At 34.1% G+C, this 11,886-nt stretch overlaps 1 non-coding gene across 1 annotated transcript; it reads left to right on the forward strand.

Annotated features, from left to right (window-relative positions):
• The first annotated feature begins 1,584 nt into the window (after positions 1-1,584).
• LOC123391216 lies at positions 1,585-1,744 on the forward strand. Its single transcript, XR_006605861.1, has one exon. It is a non-coding gene; the product is annotated as a U1 spliceosomal RNA (small nuclear RNA).
• Positions 1,745-11,886: the final 10,142 nt, after the last annotated feature.

Consider the following 11,886-nt stretch of genomic DNA (forward strand, 5'->3'; position numbering starts at 1 on the left):
TTAAATTTATATCACCATGGATTAGTTTTGCTGATTTGGAGTTCATTCGAAAGAAATGACTCCATATGTACTATTCTGTGGTTGGATTCTCCAATTAACATGATGTTTTTGAGAATCCTTATTGCCATATGATGAATCAGGGATTTATTTTTTATTGCTAATTAGTGTTCCACTGTATGAATATACTACAGTTTATTTATCACTTGTCCTAAAGATGAGTATTTGAGTTATTTCTGGGTTTGGGCAGTTTTGGTGAAGCTGCTATGAATATACATAAGCAGTCTGTTTGGGCTTAAATTATGATATCTGTTCAGTAATTAGCTAGAAGTGGAGTTGCTGGACTAAGTATATGTTTAACTTCGTAAAAAAATTTCAGAGTTTTTCAGAGTTCTGTATGAACTCACATTCTTTCTGAATTATATGAATATCCCATTTGTTTGACATCTTTCCTAATACTCAATTATTTCACTTTTTAAAATCATCTTACATATTTAATCTTTAAAATTCTAGAGGATGTAGAGTGGTATCTCATTATAGTTTCAATTTTTATTTTCATGATGAATAAAGATATTGACTACCATTTATTTTCTTACTTGACAGTCATGTCTCCCTTGATTAAGTTTGTACCCAAGTTTATAAGTTTTACTCATTTTTAAGAATTAAATTTCTTATCTTTTTATTTTTAATCTGTAAGATTTCTTTGTATTTTCTCAATAGAAAGTACCACACACGTATCACAAATACTTTCTTTCATATGTAACTTCCATTTCATTTTCTTACAGTGATTTTTAATGAGCAGAAGTTTTCCATTTTGATGAAATCTGATTTTTTTTAAAGATTAGTTCCTTTTGCATCCTCTGTAAGTCACCTTTTCCTATCATAAGAGATGAGTTATTCTCTTGTTATCCTTTTATTTTAGGATGTTTTGTAGATTAAATTTTTGTCTTTAGGTCTATGAAATATCTTGAATTAATTTTCATGCATGTTGCTACATAAGAGTAGGATTTTTTTTCCATTTAATTATCTACTTCTTCCAATATAACTTGTTGAAATTTTTTTTATTTCTCTTATTCCATTTCCTTAGTACTTACATACATGTGTGAATCTCTTTCTGGACACTTTATTTTCTTTCAGTGAACTATTGGTCTGTTATTATGCCAATGACACATTATCTTAAATACTGTAATTTTATAGTAAATTGTGAAATCAGCTAGTGTGAGCACTCCAAATATTGTCTTTATATTTTAGGTAAATTTGACAAATTCTAGATTATTGGCTAATTTCCTTACAACTGTGTAATCAGCTTGGCAATTTCTACAAAAACCACTATTGAGAGTTTAACTGGGGCTGTGTGTCTGTCTGTATATATATGCATGTATATGCATATATGTATATATAGCTGTATTTAACTATAACATGTACAAATATTTATATATAAATTTCTCTAAATAAAATATCTACCTTGAATATATTTATATGATATAACTAGGACTTTAATATCTTTACATGAAACATATTAGATGGTTTTTATAAGACATGTTTGGGAGATAATATCATGTTGTCAGAAAATTTAATAAAAGAAAGGAACTTACTGGAAGGGGAGATACCATGATCATGAAGGTGGTTTTCCTAGGGTGAGGCTTCTCTATTACATTCCAGATGTGCTGACCCCTGCAAGTTCCCCAAATGTGGGAAACTTGACTGCATAATTTGTGGTAGTGGGGACTGCGTTTGCACTCTCATCCAACCATTAAATGGTTGAAAGACAAAATAAGTGAATGAATGAATAAATAAATAAATAAATAGATGGAAAGATTTTAAAATGTCAGGCACAATGGAAATTTTGTTCAGAAGGTGGGCCATTTAAATTCTCCTTATATGTAGATCAGAAAGCTAAACCAAAATAGGTTATTTTGTTATTTTCTTTTTCCAGCTTCTCACAATAACTTGAAGATACAGCATGGAGGTACTTTTCCAAGGTCACAGATGTGGCTAACGGGGGAATATTTTCCGAACCCCATCTGGTGTCCTTTCAGTCAGTTACCCATGCAACCTCAAGATCAGATTGCGCTATCATAACTTCAAAATTGATATTCCATATTTGGAAAAGAAATTATAACATCCCCAAATATTCTATTTTTATCAAATGGTATGTTGTGCTTCTAAGACTTTGTTCAGTATATTCTTTCTATTCAGAATGCTTTCCCCATTTTCAACATGTCCGAAACCTTACCATCCTTGAAAGCCAAGTTCTCCATTCTTAATGAATTTTGTTATTTCACATTTCTTATTGACAGCTTTGTTAGGCAATGAATTATATTTTTCGTTTCTACTGACAAGAGTCCTGTGTACAGTCAGTAGTAAATGAAAGAACACTGTCTTATAGAATTGTAACTCTCACTACAGCACCAGCAAAACTTCGCATATGGGTACTTGGAAAATAAATATTGATTGGATAGTAGTGGCCATATAACAATATCTAACATTTATAATGCCTATTATATGCACATATTTTTCCAGACTACCCTTTCAATTATATGACTCAGGTAATTTTATTATGTACATTTTGTAAATGAGAACAATGAGAAAGAACTTGCCTGAGTTCACAACTCTTAACAGTGGTGGATTTGGGAACAAGCATAGACAAAGGAACTTGCATAGTTCTAGGAATTAGGGTCTTGATATTCGAGGGGGGGGAAGGCATTATTCAGCCATCTCTCTTAAGTATTACAGAAATATTGAGTAAAATATCCTGGAAAAGACCTGATCTCCAACATCTTCTGGTCTGATCTCCAACTTCTTTGATCTAACACAATATCACTCCAGTTTTCTCACTGTCCACTGAGAGCACTAATTTCCAGGACATTCCTATTTTGGATACAAAAAATGATACTATTTCAGGGTCTTTACATGTGGTGTTTCCTCTGAGCAGAATGAGACCCTAGATAACCACTGGTCTCACACTTCACTTTCCTTACATCTCATCCACAATGCTGGTATTATCACAGACTTCCCGTGCCAAACACCATCTCTTCCTCATTTTCCTGACCAATCTTCTTTCATAGCCAATCATCCCCCAAGATACATTTTTTCCCCTCTGTTTCTTTCCACTAGATTCTAAGTTTCTTGAGGCCAGAGACAGTATTTGTATACCCACTATGTCTCTGGTGGTTGGAAGAGAGCTCATTTGTTGAGTGAATAAATTCCAGCCCATAGTTCCTGGAATTGTAATTTAGATTTCTCTTTCAACAAGAAAAATATAGGTATTATGAATAATGTAATTAAAATGACAGATAAGTAATTTATTTTGTGTCAAAGGGAATCCAAAATATAACAAAATGGATACTTCTTTCTGTTCATTCACAAATTACATCACATGTGGAGCTTATAATTTATCTCTAGAAAGAATATGAAAAATAATTAAAAAATGTGTTTATGCCATTAATTTCCCAAAACATTAGCTCATGAAATAGAACCCTAGAGAATTATTTTATTGCTATCACCATCTTACACCAATAGGACTATACATGAGATGATAAATTTTGTTTTTTTTTTTTTTAATTTAATGCAAACTTTAAAGAGAAAAAGAACTTTAGGAGTAAGTGGCACAGTATTTGGATTCACATTAATTCAATTTTGGATTAAACTTCTGTCATTTGATTTCTGTTTGACCTGTTCTGCAATTGCTTTAGGGAAAAAAAAAAATCTTTTTATGCTGTTAGCCTGTTTCCTTACCCAAAAAATGATAATAAAATACTGACTTCATTGGTCATGTGAAGCAAGTTAAATCTCATATGTGCAATTGATTTATAAAGTGTAATTCCCTCATTAATATTTTTTACTATAGAAATTATAACACATGTCTGCTCTTCAAATTTCTCATGGGTTTATTAAACTTCCTAATTTTAAAAGTAATCTTGTTCAAAGACTAATTTTATAAACATGTAGACATATTAGTGAAGAGAGAGAGAGAAAGATACTATACTAAAGAAAAAAGTATGCTTGGAAAAAAATCTCTCAGATTGATCCAGAAGTAATCAATATCATTTTATTATCTGGATATTTTGAATACTGGTAAACTACTTTGTTTATGTTATCCTTTAATCTTAAAAATTAACTAATTTTATACAAACAATTGACATTTATAGATACTTCTTTATTTTCTCAAAGACACAAGAATGATTATAGATTATATTACTGTTAAGAAATATTAGGGAAAATCATAATATACTTTGGAATTGTCTTACCATAATTAGCAGGTTTTTTTTAAATTGAGGATAATCTTTACTTCAGGTTTTCTAATAGACCACTTGTTTAAAACAAGTATTCTTGTCAATTGTCCATAGTCCATAGGACATTTGTAAAAACCTAGCCAAATAAATATGTACATTACATTTTCTCTGTCTTTCCATTATATCACTTGAAAGGTACAGAGACCCCAAATTGTCTTTTGAAATAAGTGTCTAGAGTAATACTTGTGAAAATGCTATTATTCATTTTTCCTTTTTAGGTGTGGCAGAAATTTTTTAAGAAATTTAAATTAGTTTTCTGAGGACTATGCTCCATGTGAGTTAACAACTATAGCACCCAGCCAGAGACTGCAAATACCCACTTAGTAGACCTATGTCATGCACTTGTAATGAATTATCTAGATTTTTTTTACTTAAAAATTGTAAACATTAATCAAAATGATAAATTGAGGATAATAGAACAATGTAGTAGTCCAAATCACAGAATTTCAAACAGTTAATATAAAAGGAAGTACCTCTAGATCAAGAGAATGTAGAACATCCAGTGATCTACTTGAGCCAAGACAATCTCATATCCTCTGTGTTTTTCACAATGTCTTATAACATAGAGCATTAGGATATGTGTTAATTAAATAATATTCATGAAACTTAGAACAGTGTAGACCCCAAATTAACTTGTTTTAATACCTGTTCTCACCCTAATAGAACTCCGATCTGTAAACAGTATGTAGTTACTTGAGTATATTCCTTTAAAATAAATAAATAAATAGATAGATAGATAGATAAATAAATAAGTGAATAAATAAATGCTACCCCAGGGCACCTGGCTGGGTCAGTCAGTAAAGCACACAACTCTGGATATCTTGGTCCTAGAGGGTTCCAGCCCCATGTTAGGCATGGAGCCTACTTTTTAAAAAAGCATAAAGAATATGATAACAAAAAGAAAGCAGAACTAAAAAATGTGCAATCATACTATTTTTTTTAAAAAATGCTGCCTATAAAATGGCTTTCTTGGACTATATTGCAGTTAGGTTTTGAACTTCAATAACCACAGGCAGGGAAAATGCATTCACAGTTATGCATAGTGACGTTAAGTATACAAATCAGCTGTAAACCAATATCTGGTTTGTGTCACATATTTTATTATTCTCCCCCCTCACACCACCACCACCCCGACATGGAAAATGAGAAGAGATTCTCTGTTTGGTCTTCCAAGCAACATGTTAGGCAAGGAAATTTTAGATTTTGAGGGAAAATGGCAGTAAATAGCATTAGAAACTAGCTTCCTAATCCTCTTGACTCCTATCTTCTGCAATACAAGTGGGCAGAAGGGGTACATTGGGGGTTAACAACAGGGGACCAGGAGGGGAGCCGGCAATTTGCTTTTACTCACTCTTCCTACACTGAAGAGAGTTGTGATGGTCCAAGGACAGGAAACACACACACACACACACAAGTTTATCTTTTGAACCCCTTCTGAACTCTTCCTTCTGGAAACATTTATGCAAAATTCAAGGGCTCTGTGCCTAAATTGGGTGTTTGGGCTTAGATTCTCTGACCTGGTGAGATTCACAAGCAAGACTCTTCATCACTAATCAGAAACCCCTCCTTCATTCAGTAAAGTGTCAGGATATAAAATCAATGCACAGAAATCAGTTGCATTTCTCTACACCAACAGCAAGATAGAAGAAAGAGAAATTAAGGAGTCAATCCCATTTACAATTGCACCCAAAACCATAAGATACCTAGGAATAAACCTAACCAAAGAGGCACAGAATCTATACTCAGAAAACTATAAAGTACTCATTAAAGAAATTGAGGAAGACACAAAGAAATGGAAAAATGTTCCATGCTCCTGGATTGGAAGAATAAATATTGTGAAAATGTCTATGCTACCTAAAGCAATCTACACATTTAATGCAATTCCTATCAAAGTAACATCCATCTTTTTCAAAGAAATGGAACAAATAATTCTAAAATTTATATGGAACCAGAAAAGACCTCGAATAGCCAAAGGGATATTGAAAAAGAAAGCCAACGTTGGTGGCATCACAATTCCGGACTTCAAGCTCTATTACAAAGCTGTCATCATCAAGACAGCATGGTACTGGCACAAAAACAGACCCATAGATCAATGGAACAGAATAGAGAGCCCAGAAATAGACTCTCAACTCTACAGTCAACTAATCTTCGACAAAGCAGGAAAGAATGTCCAATGGAAAAAAGATAGCCTCTTCAATAAATGGTGCTGGGAAAACTGGACAGCCACATGCTGAAAAATGAAATTGGACCATGTCCTTATACCACACACAAAAATAGACTCAAAATGGATGAAGGACCTCAATGTGTGAAAGGAATCCATCAAAACCCTTGAGGAGAACACAGGCAGCAACCTCTTCAACCTCAGCCGCAGCAACATCTTCCTAGGAACAACGCCAAAGGCAAGGGAAGCAAGGGAAAAAATGAACTACTGGGATTTCATCAAGATCAAAAGCTTTTGCCCAGCAAAGGAAACAGTTAACAAAATCAAAAGACAACTGACAGAATGGGAGAAGATATTTGCAAACGACATATCAGATAAAGGACTAGTGTCCAGAATCTATAAAGAACTTAGCAAACTCAACACCCAAAGAACAAATAATCCAATCAAGAAATGGGCAGAGGACATGAACAGACATTTCTGCAAAGAAGACATCCAGATGGCCAACAGACCCATGAAAAAGTGCTCCATATCACTCGGCATCAGGGAAATACAAATCAAAACCACAATGCGATATCACCTCACACCAGTCAGAATGGCTAAAATCAACAAGTCAGGAAATGACAGATGCTGGCGAGGATGCGGAGAAAGGGGAACCCTCCTACACTGTTGGTGGGAATGCAAGCTGGTGCAGCCACTCTGGAAAACAACATGGAGGTTCCTCAAAATGCTGAAAATAGAACTGCCCTATGACCCAGCAATTGCAGTATTGGGTAATTACCCTAAAGATACAAACATAGTGATCCAAAGGGGCATGTGCACCCGAATGTTTATAGCAGCAATGTCCACAATAGCCAAACTATGGAAAGAACCTAGATGTCCATCAACAGATGAATGGATCAAGAAGATGTGATATATATACACAATGGAATACTATGCAGCCATCAAAAGAAATGAAATTTTGCCATTTGCGAAAACATGGATGGAACTAGAATGTATCATGCTTGCGAAATAAGTCAAGCAGAGAAAGACAACTATCATATGATCTCTCTGATATGAGGAAGTGGTGATGCCACATGGGGGCTTAAGTGGGTAGGAGAAGAATAAATGAAAGAAGATGGGATTGGGAGGGAGACAAACCATAAGTGACTCTTAATCTCACAAAACAAACTGAGGGTTGCTGGGGGGAGGGGGTTTGGGAGAAGGGTGTGGGATTATGGACATTGGGGAGGTTATGTGCTTTGGTGAGTGCTGTGAAGTGTGTAAACCTGGTGATTCACAGACCTGTACCCCTGGGGATAAAAATATGTTTATAAAAAATTAAAAATTAAAAAAAAAAGAAACCCCTCCTTCCAGTATTTTCAAACCTTCTATTGTGAACTGAGTCTTCAAGACCATATTCCAGCAACAATACTAGCTTCCAGCATTAGGACTTGATGTTAAATATATCTACATGCTGCAAAATGGCATCCAACCAACACATTGCCATTTAAGCTCTTCACTTCCTTGTATTTGTTTGCTGTTGTTCGATAGTCACTCCAGAGGAGACAGCCTCCTTCCACCATACCCTCTCCCTAAGATTTGGCCACACAAACATCATAGAGACAGAACACAAGTTAAGCAGAGTTGTAGCCACTAATTCCAGAAAGGATAATCAAATTTTTCTTAAACTAAAAACGTGGTATTGTAAAGTATGTCAAGTAACTAAAAAAGGACCCTTCTCTAACAGATTTAGGGATAAAAGTAGTTTTAGAGAATAGGCTTCTGAAGACATCAACAGGCACATTTTTCTACCTCCATATTCAGGTGAGCTCTCTACTTGCACTTTGTCAGATTTAAAGAGAATATAGAGATTTTTTTTTTAAAGTGAAATAAGCCAGGAAAAAAAATGCTTGTTAGACATTTCTAATTCTTGGTAGAATTACTATTATTAGCACGGCAATTTTTTAAATGTGATTCTATTAAAAATTTAGAGATATAAACCTATTTTAATCTGTAAGGGCTTTTAAGATCTAGAACTTTCTTGAGAGTTTTCACTTTGAAGGGAATAGAAGTAGAGGAAATATGTTGTAAATTGCTTTATTGAGTTAAAGTTTGTATTTCTTTGATTATGTATTTGTTTCAATCCTTGGTTTTAAAACAATTGTGAAACTATAGATAAAAATATAAGAAAGGTTGAATAGTATCATATCATTTAGAAAAATAATTCCAGGATCTATGACCTATAAGGGGCATGGCCAGAGTAACCATATGGCCTCATTTACCTGCGAGAGTTCCCATGTCTATCTGTGGTTCCAGCTTAATTATTAAAACACCTCTTTCGTTCTCAAAAATGTCATGGTTTGGATGATAAATTACATAGCCACTCTGCTTATAACTCATGAAAACAAGAATTCTCTGCTTCTATATTCCTTTATTTTAATTTTGACTTTTTTCAGGAAAAAAATCTTTACTTCTATTGACGACCTTTTTTTTCATAAGCATAAAAAGATACTTATTTAAGTATTTAAATATTTCTGTTGAAAAAAGTTTATATTATTTGCTCCTTGACTTATTAGCATAATCCTATCTTTAATAAAATAAATACCAAGCTAAAGATTACAATAAAAATATTTAATTTAGATCAACTTGGTTAATATAAAAATTAATAAAATGTATTCATATTTTAAATTATTTATACATGTATATGCATATAATATATACAGAGGGAGACAGATAGGCAGAGACAGATAGACAAATATACAGAGACAGAGACAGAGAAACAGGGAGACCAAAAAACAAGATTCAAATACATATACATATATTCCAGAGGGAGTGGAAAAATATCAGACCACATCTAAAAACATTTAATGCTACATCTAAAAACATTTTTTTTCTGTTAATATTAAGAAGGCTCTTTGGAATAAACAGCTTCAAAGCACAGCTTGAAATGGACCGATTGTAAGGAACAGAGTGGCAAACTTATGTTACTACGCACAACTGTGAATAGGCTTCCAGACAGCTAAAATGTGTCATTTAGAAGGAATGTGTCTCATTTATCCATTGTTTAGAGTGATTGAAATACATTGCTTTCCCCCAGTTCCTTGGCAAGTGTTTCAATTAAGTGGGCACAAAATTTACCCTAGTGCAGTGTTCTATTCTTCTGCTCGGTGGTATATAATTGTATGGGACTTGGGACTTATAGAGGCCTTCCCTTGTTGGAAAAATAAAATAACTCATCTCTTTTAAGGTAATGACTGTAACTTTTCTCAGTGGAAATCTTGTTTGGTAAAAAGCCACTGAAGCTGGAACCACAGGGCATTTATTTTCATCAATGTATTAGAAAATAATGGGAAATGAATGTAGCTCAGGAAACTTGTAACCTCCAAATTATTAATCTGTGTAAACAAGAAGCAGAATTACATGAAAGACAGTACCATGGTAATGTTTTTGTTGTAAAAAATGATGCATATGTATTGGAGATGAATCAAGCATCACCTGAAAATAATCTGGTGCCCAAATGTCCCTCTTGCCTTGATGTAGTAAGAATTTAAAGTAAACTGCAACTTTTCTTGGTTTTATTCTGCACTATAGAGTAACATAGACAATTCCACACATTCTGCTGTGTGTCCTGGGAGCTGTTCATACTAGGTTATCCTTTATTTCTTCATTAGATGTTTCCAGCTTTTTACTGTTGCTGTTCCCAAATTTTCTCATTTTCTTAAGATGGGGAAGTTAGAATGTCAGAGCTGTATTTAATCAAATGTGATACACAAAAACCTAACGTCTATTATTTTTAAAAGGTTCACATCACACAAACAGGCAAATACAGGTAAACACAGGTACACACAGGCAAGGACAGGACATGCACACAAGTACTTCCAGGCAGATCATTCAGTGTAATAGCACCAAGGGCTCTGTGCTGGAGATCAGAAAACCAAGGCCCTTATGTCAGCTCTGTCAGCAGACTAGCTGTATCTGACTAAATCAGCTTCTTTTCTGAATCATTCTTTCCTTCTCAGTAAAAAGAGAGTTGGTAAATATCTAACTATTCTCCTGTTTTTCTTTTTCTTTTTCTTTTTTTTTTTGTGTTCTTCAATCTTCTCTTAATCTACAAACAATTTACATTTGGAAAACATGTGTCATAGAAGAGTAATGCCTTTAACTTCACGAAATTTTTATAGGTTTTGTTCATATTTCCCACATTTTAAAAATTTGCTTTTTAAAAAAATATCATGAATGTTAAAAAATTCCTCTCCTTCAAAAATCAAATTTCAATTTCAAAATAGTAATTTTCCATAATTGAATGTTTAATCACTAACTAAATATTTTTATATTGTCATGCTATTCCTGGGAGAGAAATGGAAATTTATGAGCTTTTATCTATCTAGATGAGGACTGATAATTGAACGACAGAGCATGCACAACAGGAAGCTGACTGGACAGGAAATCTCAGAACCTGGTCCTCGCTTTAGAAAGCAACTTTCACCACCACGTTGCCAGCTGCTTTTGCCAGGCTTTTCTATAAGAGGCATTATTTATCATCAATAATTTATTCTCTAAATTTAACTTCCTCTGTTTCATCATGTCCTCTAAAAGTATCCTTGTCATGGGCTTCTAATTTTTATGATAGTATAAATGTATCCATTTTCACATAACTCAAAATTACTCAGACTTAGACTGGATCAAGTACCAATTTTCTATTTGTTTAAGAAGAAAGCAAAATCTTTGAGAGATAGTAAGTTGTCCAATTTTTGGTGATTTCATGTGGACTTCCATTTATATGCTAAACCAACTTTCCAGGCAGCTTTTCTCCCCACCTCCTTTTTTAAGTGCTTTGCACTTTCCATATTGTATCTGAGTAATTTGTGACTTTCCATACTGCCTCTGAGTGCTATGCTACTCTCCATATTGGAAGTATCCACTGCAGAAAGGAGAGCTGTGGTACATTAGAATAGTGGCCTACAATCTTTATTCTTCCCTGAATATACACTCTTTAGAATGTAACTTTAAAGTTTCTCTCCATGCAAAATCTATTTTCCCTCCACTTGAATCTGGGTTGGCCTTGTGACTTGCTTTGGACAATAAAATTGGAGGGGGAGGGGTGATGTGCTCCTTCCTGGGCCTTGAAAAGATCCACTTGCTTCCACTTAGTATTTTGGAAAACTGAGGAGTTTCCAAGGAAACAAATGCCACAAACATATTAGAGGGTAAGAGTCTCCTTGAAGCAAAAAATGGGTCATCCCAACATACACCAAGCTAGACCACTCAACACCTGGTCCACCCAGCCCAGCAAAGATTAGAAGATATACCTAGCTGTTCCCTCATCTTCCCCCTCAAATTGCCAACACCTAGAATAGTAGTTATTTTAAGTCACAAGGATTAGTGTGCTATGTTACATAGCAAACTCTAGCCAGCTTGATTTCAAGAGGGCAGATCATTCCACTGGAAAACTGG

This window comes from Mustela putorius, unplaced genomic scaffold (genome assembly GCF_011764305.1).
Source record: "Mustela putorius furo isolate JIRA1106 unplaced genomic scaffold, ASM1176430v1.1 tig00000083_pilon_pilon_pilon, whole genome shotgun sequence".
Classification (NCBI taxonomy): Eukaryota; Metazoa; Chordata; class Mammalia; order Carnivora; family Mustelidae; genus Mustela; species Mustela putorius.